At 40.2% G+C, this 10,877-nt stretch overlaps 1 pseudogene; it reads left to right on the top strand.

Moving 5' to 3' along the window:
- Positions 1–8,576: 8,576 nt before the first annotated feature.
- LOC126428502 (5S ribosomal RNA) lies at positions 8,577–8,694 on the top strand (annotated as a pseudogene).
- Positions 8,695–10,877: the final 2,183 nt, after the last annotated feature.

A 10,877-nucleotide genomic window follows, 5' to 3' on the forward strand; every position in this document is an offset into this window, starting at 1 on the left:
CTTGAGCGCTAAAAAGACTTTTACTGTTTTTCTCGAGTAAGACGGACGCAGATTTGTGGCGGTCTGATCTAATTATTTTTACTAAATAAATAAAAACGTGTTCCGTCTAAGTTTTGAGTGAAGTGTAGGAAGAAGAACTGTTGTAACTTACCGTGACGAAGCACGAGCGACTCAAGAGGACAATGGCTATATAAAAGAGCGCTCAATGGACATGATATGGACATACAAATCTACCGTCATTGTAGTATTAAGCTTAAGGTACGATATATGTTTTAGTTATAATAAATATTTGTTCTGGGAATACTGAATCATTTGGCAGTGCTCATTTCTATTATCTCCTCAGTATTATTTTCATTTTAATTATGCATTTTGCTAATATTACAGACTCCAAGATCAGCAGTCCAATGTGCGTGTTACATTGATAAAAAGAAAACTGTTTTATCGTCTTCTTGCATCAGCTTTAATATTGAATTTCTCTTTTGTGTGATGTTACAGTTGTTTTTGCGCCCTTAAGAACTTTCTGGTCCCTTAGGAAACTGTTTTGTCATAACAATAACTTCACAACCGGGTATGATCGTATCTACGATCATGAAGTAATTAGAAAGACGATAACGCAATTTCTTAATCAATAGCACGCTAGTTGTGACTGCCTCAAGCCACGCGAAACCGCAAGTAAAAACTATTCACATCTCATAATGCAATATTTTATGACAATGGTCAATCCATGATTCTTACGCCAATTGTGATTGATAAAACAGTTAGTTAAATCTCAATTTCCAACTTTCCATTGAATAGCAACATCACTTCTATTTTGTAACATCACACTTGGCGCCCGAACAGGGACTTGACCAAAAATTAGTTCGAATTCTTGGAAAATTTTCTATGTGCTTGTGTTAATAAATGTTCTGTCGTTTCATGTACACATCGTCTCTCTGTGAGAATAACGGTCAATAATGCAGTTTAATTACCGAGAGAAAAGAAAAGAAAAGAGACGTGAATTTGCTGAGACAACATAGCGGTAACCAAGCCATCAAAAAGTAAGTCAGAATTTTGCATACGCAGTGTAGTGCTTCAGTAGCAACATTGCTTTTCCAAGTCGATCCACATCCTTTCTATCTCCTTCCCGCTATAGAAAATCTGCTTTATTTTATCTTTCAAAGTAAAATTCTTCGTAGTCTGATAATAGAAATTATTTCTCCCCATTGTTAGTATACCTGTATTGCATTTTCAACATGGTGGATATTGTGTGCAATTTGCAGTGAAGAGCATCTTCATTCGTTTGTCTGAAACGTTTAGGTTCCATCTTGTCTTCTCGCCAGATAGAATTTTATTTGTTGCTCACGCGAGAGTGGTGCTCTTAGCGGACTCACCACGTCACTGACAAACGACGAAAGCCTTGCGTAGCACCTGATTTACTGACGAAAATGGCAGATAGTAAACAGAGACAGGTGACAACAGGAGACGGGAGTGAAGACGTTAATAGTATTCCATACCCTTTACGATCGCGAACGGTAGGTTCCCGTGTGGAAACTGAACTAACCATGTCTGTAACAGGGGAAAGTGACTCTGAAGTCCAAACTCGTCCCGCTGCAGCTACAAATGACCTCGGTGCGTTAATGGAAATGCTGAAACAACAGTTTGACGCAGTAAATGAGAATATAAAAACACAAAATGAGACTATAAAAACACAAAATGAGACTGTTAACGCCCGACTAGATGCTGTAAGCGAATCATTAAAAACAGAGCTAGGCACAATCAAAACAGATCTGCATAAAGAAATTACGGCTGAATTAAATACCCATTTGGGTGAGGTGCAAACTAAGATCAGTGATCAAATTCAGAAAATGCAGAAACAGGTGAAAAGTGAAATAGCTGAAGTATCTGGAACATTAAACACAAAAATTCAGGCAGCTACCAAAGAAATAAACTCAGTTAGAAATGCAGTATCTGACATTGAAGGTGTAGTACAGGATCTGTCGAGGCAGATAGATTCAATCAATATCGAAGAACAGGTTAAGAGCACCGTGAAAGCACACGCGGAGGCATTGTCGGAACACTACAGTGAATGGATAAAGGTAAAGATATTTTTATCGAAAAGAAGGTCAGGGAGGAGCTTAGGGAGACTGTCAAGGATGTAACTTATGAAATCTTAGCTGCTCCTGGTAAGTCGGGAGACACAGTAGTTTCTGAATTGGGACAGATTCGGAGGACACTTACACGGGATCTTCCCGAGTGGAAGCAGCAAGTAGTGGACGAAGTCAGAATGCTGAGAAACTGGGTAGAAAATCCGCACACACATACGCAAACTATAGGGAACAACTCTTTAGACGGTGACGAATGTCAGTCAACTCCTTATCGTTCACCGCCTGATTACATGCAAAACGACAGTCATGTTGAGTCCCGAGTAGGGAAAATAAATGATCCGCCCACAATCGTGAGTTTAATGCAAGAGGAAAGTGTGATTAAACATCGCACTTTTCCTGTTTTTCATCCGCAGAAGCGAGAAATACACCCCATCGTGTTCCTAAAGAATTTTTCCGGCATATTTCCCAGGAGCTGGACAGACAGACAGCGTATTCAGTTCGTCACTGGCTTTATTTCTGGTGATGCAGCATTATGGGGAACGGAAATGGTAGACACGTGTAGGAATTATGAAGAGTTTGAGAAAATGTTCTTGGCAAAATTTTGGAGTAATGGGGTACAGCAAAGATTAAGGAAGGAGGTGTATGGTGCGGAAATTTTCAATGAGAAGCATGGAAGTCTCCGGCGATACTTTGAGAAGTATCTAGCAAAAATTAAATTCTGGGATTCTCCGATTTCTTCCAAGGACGTAATTATGATTCTCAAAAGCAAACTCCCTGTGTCTATTAGAGAGAAATTAGTAAATGTGTCCGAAGAAGACACGGATGTATTCCTTTCTGTGCTGGATTCCTTAGATTTAATTAGCGAGGATGTGCGCTCCAAGGTTGGCAGCGGCAAATTCTTCCCTAGCAGCCAGCAGAATGCATCGCACGCGGACAACAATGCGCCGAAGGAGAGAGCGAGCTACTGCGACCGCTGTTACCAACCTGCCAGCGGTTATCAAAACGCAAACGGCAATAACTTTAAACGGAAGCAGAAAACCAATTACAGTAATCAGCAGAGATACCACCCAATTTACAATTACCAGGTACAACATCAGTACGGAAACCCACCCTTTAATTCTGCGCCTGAGCAGTATGGAAATTCTCCACAAACTAGTGGTAATTTTTCAAATGGGCCAGTGTACAATCAAAGTTATAGGTCGAAATATAGCAAGTGGCATGGGCAAGGCGGAGGCCACCCAGCACAACATAAGAACAACTATTCACAGGATAGAGGACCGCGGAACAATTTTCAAATGGCACCAAATGCGAACTTTCCTTCACAAGGAAATGGTTTTGCCGGCAACCAAAAGATCGGGCGACATCAGCCTTCTCAAGTATTCTATTCACAAGTGAATGCACCCAGTGGATTTGACCCCTTTACACCGGCATTTGTACCACATAACCAGCACCAATATGAAACGGAACAAACACTTAAGGCCATGAATGACAAACAGGTTAAACATCCTGCGGAAAATTAGAGGCAGCGCCTTTCAGCCTCCTAGAGGTCGCTGCCGGTTCCAGTGGGGGTACTAACAAATACTCTGATTCTGAGTATGTTAATGCGATACGGTACGACCATGAGAACGACTTACGAGATGACCTTGCACCTGACCTAGAAGCTCAAGACATTAATGACATTTATGATGAACAGGTCCAGGCTTCGATTAAGATTTCTATTACTAACATTTCTGTCACAGCCATTGTTGATACAGGAGCAAACATCAATGTGATGTCATCATGTCTTTTCAGACAGGTGTCTTCTGTTTCAAAAGTTTTATCATTGCCGATTCAGGGCTGCTCCATATCGGGAGCGATTGGTCCATTGAAACAGAGAGTTAGTTTACAGACACAGCTCCAACTGCAGATAGAATCTGTTTTGGTTTCTTACCTCTTGCGTACTGGAAATTTCCTTGTGTGAACTGTTAATGACAGGTATTGTGTTGAACAGCGCACTGACTACATGGTAACGGCTACTACATGTCATCTTTAAGTATTAAATGCTATGTATGGAAAAATTGTTTATAGTGATGGACATGAACTGATATTTCTTCAACAAGCTGAAGCAGGAAATTGAGGTTGCACCAAGAATTTCAATTTAATTTTAAGTTAGTAATAAGAAAAAAAGTGCTTGCGAGGTGATTGCCCGGAGCTAAATAAAATATGTAAAGGTGAGAAATGGAGGAGGATGCGTAAATAAGCACTTCTCTCAAGGTACAAGAATATTTATAGATTTATTTTTAGTAATGTAAGTACTTGAAGTTCTGTAGTAAAAGCCCAAATTACCTGTTTAAAAAAAAAGGGTACATGTTCAAACAGTCCAGACAGTGGACAGGAGTAGAAGAAATAGCTTAAAGTTCAGTTAAAGCGTGCTGTTAAATGGAAAAACAAGTGGTAACCCACATGTGTTCACGCAAGGAGACAATAAGCTGTAGTAAACTAAGTTAGGTGAAATACAGTACAAATAGAGGCAAACCATGAAGCATCAATAATGTAGCGTAAGTACTCCACGAGGCCATTAATTGCTATGAAAGTAAACTATTTCCCTGTGATCTGAGCCCAATGTAAAGAGTATATGAGGAATGTTAGCTGACGAATTGATTTCAGTAGAATCGAGGCACTAAATAACCACACAGCAAGCCACCTGTATCATAAATAAGTCCAAGTAAAGATCTTCAGAAGATCTGTAGTGTAATCTAGCGACCATTCAATACCCTAATTGAAGGCTAATCTAAAGAACAAGCAATTCAGTGATATTTAAACTTAATACTGACTATAACCAGAGTAAGACGTAGAAGTAGCAAAGCATGCTGTAATGAAAGACGTTGAAATTTATATATGTGCCTATGTTTATTATGATAATTTTATTTACGTACAGATTTAATTGCAAAAATGTCTCCTAAGACACTCCTCTTTCCTTGTGCCCGTTCCTTTTGATCTTGGTTCATTAACCCACACCAAGGGTCGACTTGTAAAAGGCACGTGTGCTTCGGGGCAAAGCAGTGCTCATGAGAAATGAGACACGTAGCGTGATGAACTTCGCTAGCTTTGGTAATGTTTGTTATGGACCGGTTGCGTAAACCCAGTGAACTGTCGGTTATTCCATTCATGCGAAAAATAGTAGACGCGCGTTACCGTATTTTTTTTTAACAAAGAACGATTGCTGAGTACATGAAGCGAAGAGGGAGACCTATTGTTATCCAGTCTGCCCTCAAATATAAAAAAAATTTGGCAAGCACAAAGGAAAGCACAAAAAGAAAAAAAAAGATTCAGCGTTAAATGTGTACTCGTTAAGTAGTAGATATGCTGCGTGGCAGTAGAAAATGATCTTGGGTGCACTAAAGAATAAATGCAACGAGTGTTGCGAAACCTGTAGTTTTCATAATGAGGAGATGAGCCCTTAAAAGAAAGTTTGAAAGAATATGTTTAGGTTCACAAGTGAAAGTAAACCTTGAGATATAAAGAGTCCATTCATAAAGCAGTTGTTCACTGGACTTAACAAAAGGAGTGACCATTAATTGTAAATATTAGCTCGTAAGTGATCTTTTGTAAATAGTAGAATATAAGTCTTTCTGTACCAATGGAGGAAACCTGCAAAATTGATTGTTTTGTAAATGAACTCCATCGGCGAAGGAACTAAGCACGAATGCTGTGTGAAGATGCACACTAAAGTGCGACGTGCATAATAAAAATAACTGTTCACTGTATACTAGTGGTAGTGTTGTACTGCAAGTGTAAAAAAAGAGAAGTCAAGGCTACGACAACAGGTGCAACGCAAAGTTCAGTGTTGTTCTAAGTGCAGCGACAGCTAAAACATTCGTCGTCACTTACCTGTGAGCCTCATGGGAGGCAGTTGACAGAGAAGTATGGAGGCAGCGTCAGTGTCCAGCTCCTCCGATGGAAAACGCGCGAGGTGTTTGTATCGATGCACTCGTGTGATACGAAGTTCACAAAAAAAAGGAGCAATCTACGACCAGCAGCTCTGTTACAGCCTGAGCGCGAACGGATACTAAGTATTGGAGCTCACGCAACACTGTGCAGCCGCTGTGAGTGGCTGACGTGTGGGTGACGAAACAATCCAAACTTTAAACTACTAACCGCCATGACTTCAATCGTACATACTGGAGGAAAGACATTTGTACACTTGTGTGACTACATTTTCATGTGTAAATTAAGCAATTTTCTTGAGTTGAAGTTAAGATGAGTGAGAAGTAGATTGTTAGATTACTCAGGCCTTAAAGCCATTAATACCGGCACTCCTGAACACTGCTAAAATGAATTATAATCCTGTCTCTTGATGGACAAAGAAAATGAATGTGCACTATAGGAAGACCCTAAACTCCAGACCAGTCCCGATCCTTAACAAATGTATCCAGTAGCTTGTAAGTCATACTAATAATTTTCCACTTCTTCTGTTTCATATTGTAAATAAAAACCCGGGAAGCCACTTGAATTCCTGGCACCACAGTGGAAAGGACAGATGTACTGCATGATGAACGCCGTAGACAGCTAACACAGAAAGTGAAAGCATCACGAAGTGTAGTGCTACGTTATTAAACTGTAATTGAACCACAAGGAGTCAACAGATGCTCGAACATTGTCCACTCTAGTTTAGTGAAAATAAGCACTCACTGTACTCATGTATTAGTTGTTAAGCTCAAGAGAAAGTAATTTCTGAATTCTATCCCATGAAGAGCGAAATGAACGTTCACTTATTGTTATAAGCAAATATGGACCAAACTTAAATATGCACATAAATGTTAGTCTTGGTATTATGGAATGAAGTGACTGATGAACAAAGAATGAAAAACTTTATTTTGAAAAATGATAAATATCTGATATATGTTTATAAATGTGATTTCAATTTATGTACTTTGTACGCCAGTAACGTTATGTAAATGTCACACCAAAAATCACGAATATCTCATGAGGACATGAGGATCGAGGTAATCCTTCGGCATTCCCTCTCTCCTCATGGGAGGCAATGTGATATTCGCTATTTTTGGCTTAATTAAAACAGCAAATTCAGCCAGAAGGCAAATACTTGTTTATAAAGAATGATTAATATATAATAAGGCGTCGCATGGCGACGGTGGAATTTTCTAAATAATGTAATTCGTCGTCTTTGGGTGGCAATATAAACAGAAAAGTACGGATGGATATGCGATCCTTCACTATTTTGTTCGCTGGAGAACAAATGAAGCCTTGAGCGCTAAAAAGACTTTTACTGTTTTTCTCGAGTAAGACGGACGCAGATTTGTGGCGGTCTGATCTAATTATTTTTACTAAATAAATAAAAACGTGTTCCGTCTAAGTTTTGAGTGAAGTGTAGGAAGAAGAACTGTGGTAACTTACCGTGACGAAGCACGAGCGACTCAAGAGGACAATGGCTATATAAAAGAGCGCTCAGTGGACATGATATGGACATAAAAATCTACCGTCATTGTAGTATTAAGCTTAAGGTACGATATATGTTTTAGTTATAATAAATATTTGTTCTGGGAATACTGAATCATTTAGCAGTGCTCATTCCTATCATCTCCTCAGTATTATTTTCATTTTAATTATGCATTTCGCTAATATTACAGACTCCAAGATCAGCAGTCCAATGTGCGTGTTACATTGATAAAAAGAAAACTGTTTTATCGTCTTCTTGCATCAGCTTTAATATTGAATTTCTCTTTTGTGTGATGTTACAGTTGTTTTTGCGCCCTTAAGAACTTTCTGGTCCCTTAGGAAATTGTTTTGTCATAACAATAACTTCACAACCGGGTATGATCGTATCTACGATCATGAAGTAATTAGAAAGACGATAACGCAATTTCTTAATCAATAGCACGCTAGTTGTGACTGCCTCAAGCCACGCGAAACCGCAAGTAAAAACTATTCACATCTCATAATGCAATATTTTATGACAATGGTCAATCCATGATTCTTACGCCAATTGTGATTGATAAAACAGTTAGTTAAATCTCAATTTCCAACTTTCCATTGAATAGCAACATCACTTCTATTTTGTAACATCACACACTCTGACATTTCTCGGAGCACTGTCTGTCCTGCAAACGTCGACCGCTAAAATTCCCCACACTGGGATTATCCCCACATACGGACCTTCGCTCCTCTCTGCTCCTGGTTCACCTGGAGTGGCCAAAGTATCCCACCCGCATGCGGGACCAAAAAGCTTTGCACACAAATTCCCCTCAGCTCTTACCAGTTCTAAGTGGCTGCTATACTCGCCTACATACGCATAATGCTACAAACACGAAAGAGGCACAGGATTATTACTGACAGTGAATACACCAATAATAACTTCAGATCAAGTAAGTATTACAGGTTTATTAAAGAAAGGATTTGGCACTTTTTGTAGCGAAGGAAGGATTTTTTTTGTGATATACACAACTTTCTTTTTGTCACATATCTGTTGTTTGTAATCGGCTTCTTTCCAAATAAGCCAACGGCCTTGCCGCAGTGGTAACACCGGTTCCCGTCAGATCACCGAAGTTAAGCTCTGTCGGACTTAGTTAACACTTGGATGGGTGACCATCCGGTCTGTCAAGCGCTGTTGGCAAGCGGGGTGCACTCAGCCCTTGTGAGGCAAACAGAGGACCTACTTGATGGAGAAGTGGCGGCTCCGGTCTTGTAAACTAATATACAGCCGAGAGAGCGGTGTGCTGACCACATGCCCCTCCATACCCACATCCAGTGACGCCTGTGGGCTGAGGATGACACGGCGGCCGGTCGGTACCGTTGAGCCTTCATGGGCTGTTCGTGAGGAGTTTGGTTTAGTTCTTTCCACATAGACGGAGATATGTGCTTCCGGTACCAGTGTTCTCGGCAAAGAAAAATGGTCAATACACTTCGTATGAAACTGCACAAAACACATTAAATTTCGGAGAGTCCCTCCGTACCCCATATTCTCACATTATGACGCTTCACTTATCCATTTAAATGGAATGTTGCCTCGTAACTTAACACTAAGCGTGGAAGAAAACTGTGATCCTCCATCTCGCCAAGAACGGAATTACGGAACTCCACAAGTTGTTGTTTGTCACCTTCACGAAGAGCTCGCAGTTGCTGAATTTTGTGCGGTTTTCCGTATAAATGTCGACGCAACACACGACAGACGGACATCGGGGTATGTTGAGCTGTCAAGCTGCACGGCGAACGGATTTCTGCGGACTCCTCGTGAAACTATGGGGGATGCGTTCGACGTCTGTGTCAGACACTCGGGCACGGCCCGGCGATTTGCCTTTACACAAACAACCTGTTTCTAGGAATTGTTCCTGCCATCATTTAATGCCCTGTGCTGTAAGAGGATCCACACCATACCTAGTACGAAAGTCACGCTGAACAATTATTACTGACGTGCACTGCGCAATACGTAGAACACAGAACACTTTCTGTTGTCGCACTGTTCCTTCCTAGCGGCCGGCCAGGGTGGCCGAGCGGTTCTAGGCACTTCAGTCTGGAACCACGCGACCGCTATGGTCGCAGGTTCGAATCCTGCCTCGGGCATGGATGTGTGTGGTGTCCTTAGGTTGGTTAGGTTTAAGTAGTTCTAAGTTCTAGGGGACTGGTGACCTCAGATGTTAAGTCCCATAGTGCTCAGAGCCATTTGAGCCTTCCTTGCGGGTACCATCTAAAAGTCGAAAATTTGCTCTTTCCAACAGTACGTTGTCAAATAATATATTATAATTTTTTTAACCTGTACTGTTAATGCCTAACAGCGTGGCAACACTGAGAGACAATTTTCCCTCCTCCTCTCTCTCTCCCCCCCCCCCCCCCCCATCCACTCTCACCCTTTCCCATCCAGAGATTATTCTCTCTCGTACTGTATCTGTTTAATAAACTAAAAAACTCTCTCTTTGCAACACTGGCAATATCAGCCTTGTACTGTACGTATACAGCTGTCCCTCGCTTAGCAGTACCGCAATGCATTTTAAAAAAAGAAAAATATGTTGTGATGATAACATAACATATCGGGGAAATTAAATACGTATGTAGTAAACCAGAGACTCAACAACAAATGAAGTATTTCGAAAACATAGAAGTGCAAAAGGGAAAAAAATGTACCTCGCAGCAATGATAAGATAAATACCGAAAAAGGTATACTGCACAGAGCTGGTACCACTCTTCAGATGACTCGGTCTATGAATTCGTATCTATTTCAAGTACGAGGACACGTTTGTGCACTTATAAAACATACACTAAACTTTGTTTTTAAAAAGCTACATGCTGTTGAGAAAGCTTGCTCTCGTTGTTGTTACGTTCTTTGTCTTTCAACAATGATCACAAACTTTCTTATGAGAAAGAATAATGTCGCAAATATTGTTGAGTCAGCTTCGGTTTTAATATCCTCCAGTTATGGTGGTTTTTTTTTTTTTTTAACGCAAATCATCTGGAAGCGCTGGAAGCGGAGACAACACTTTAAAAGTTAATATCTTCAGATATTTAGACTTATTTATAGTGCTTCACTTCAGGTTCCTGAGTAACAGAGCTATTTAATTCACAAGCCACAGATAGGTCCCTATGTATTTCAAAAGTTTAGAATCTTAACTGTTTATATTTTTTATTTCTTTTCAAGTACAACACAGGTACACTAGTAAGTGATTATCCCAGACGAATCTAATATTTATTTGATAACCAAAAATTTTTAGATTGCAAAAAGAATGTAGCTCTCTCTCAAGAATGAGGAAATTCCTCTGGTACTCCATGCAAATGATACTGATGATGAAGACGACGTTCTTTTAG

The sequence above is a fragment of the Schistocerca serialis genome, chromosome 12 (assembly GCF_023864345.2).
Source record: "Schistocerca serialis cubense isolate TAMUIC-IGC-003099 chromosome 12, iqSchSeri2.2, whole genome shotgun sequence".
In the NCBI taxonomy this organism is placed as follows: domain Eukaryota; kingdom Metazoa; phylum Arthropoda; class Insecta; order Orthoptera; family Acrididae; genus Schistocerca; species Schistocerca serialis.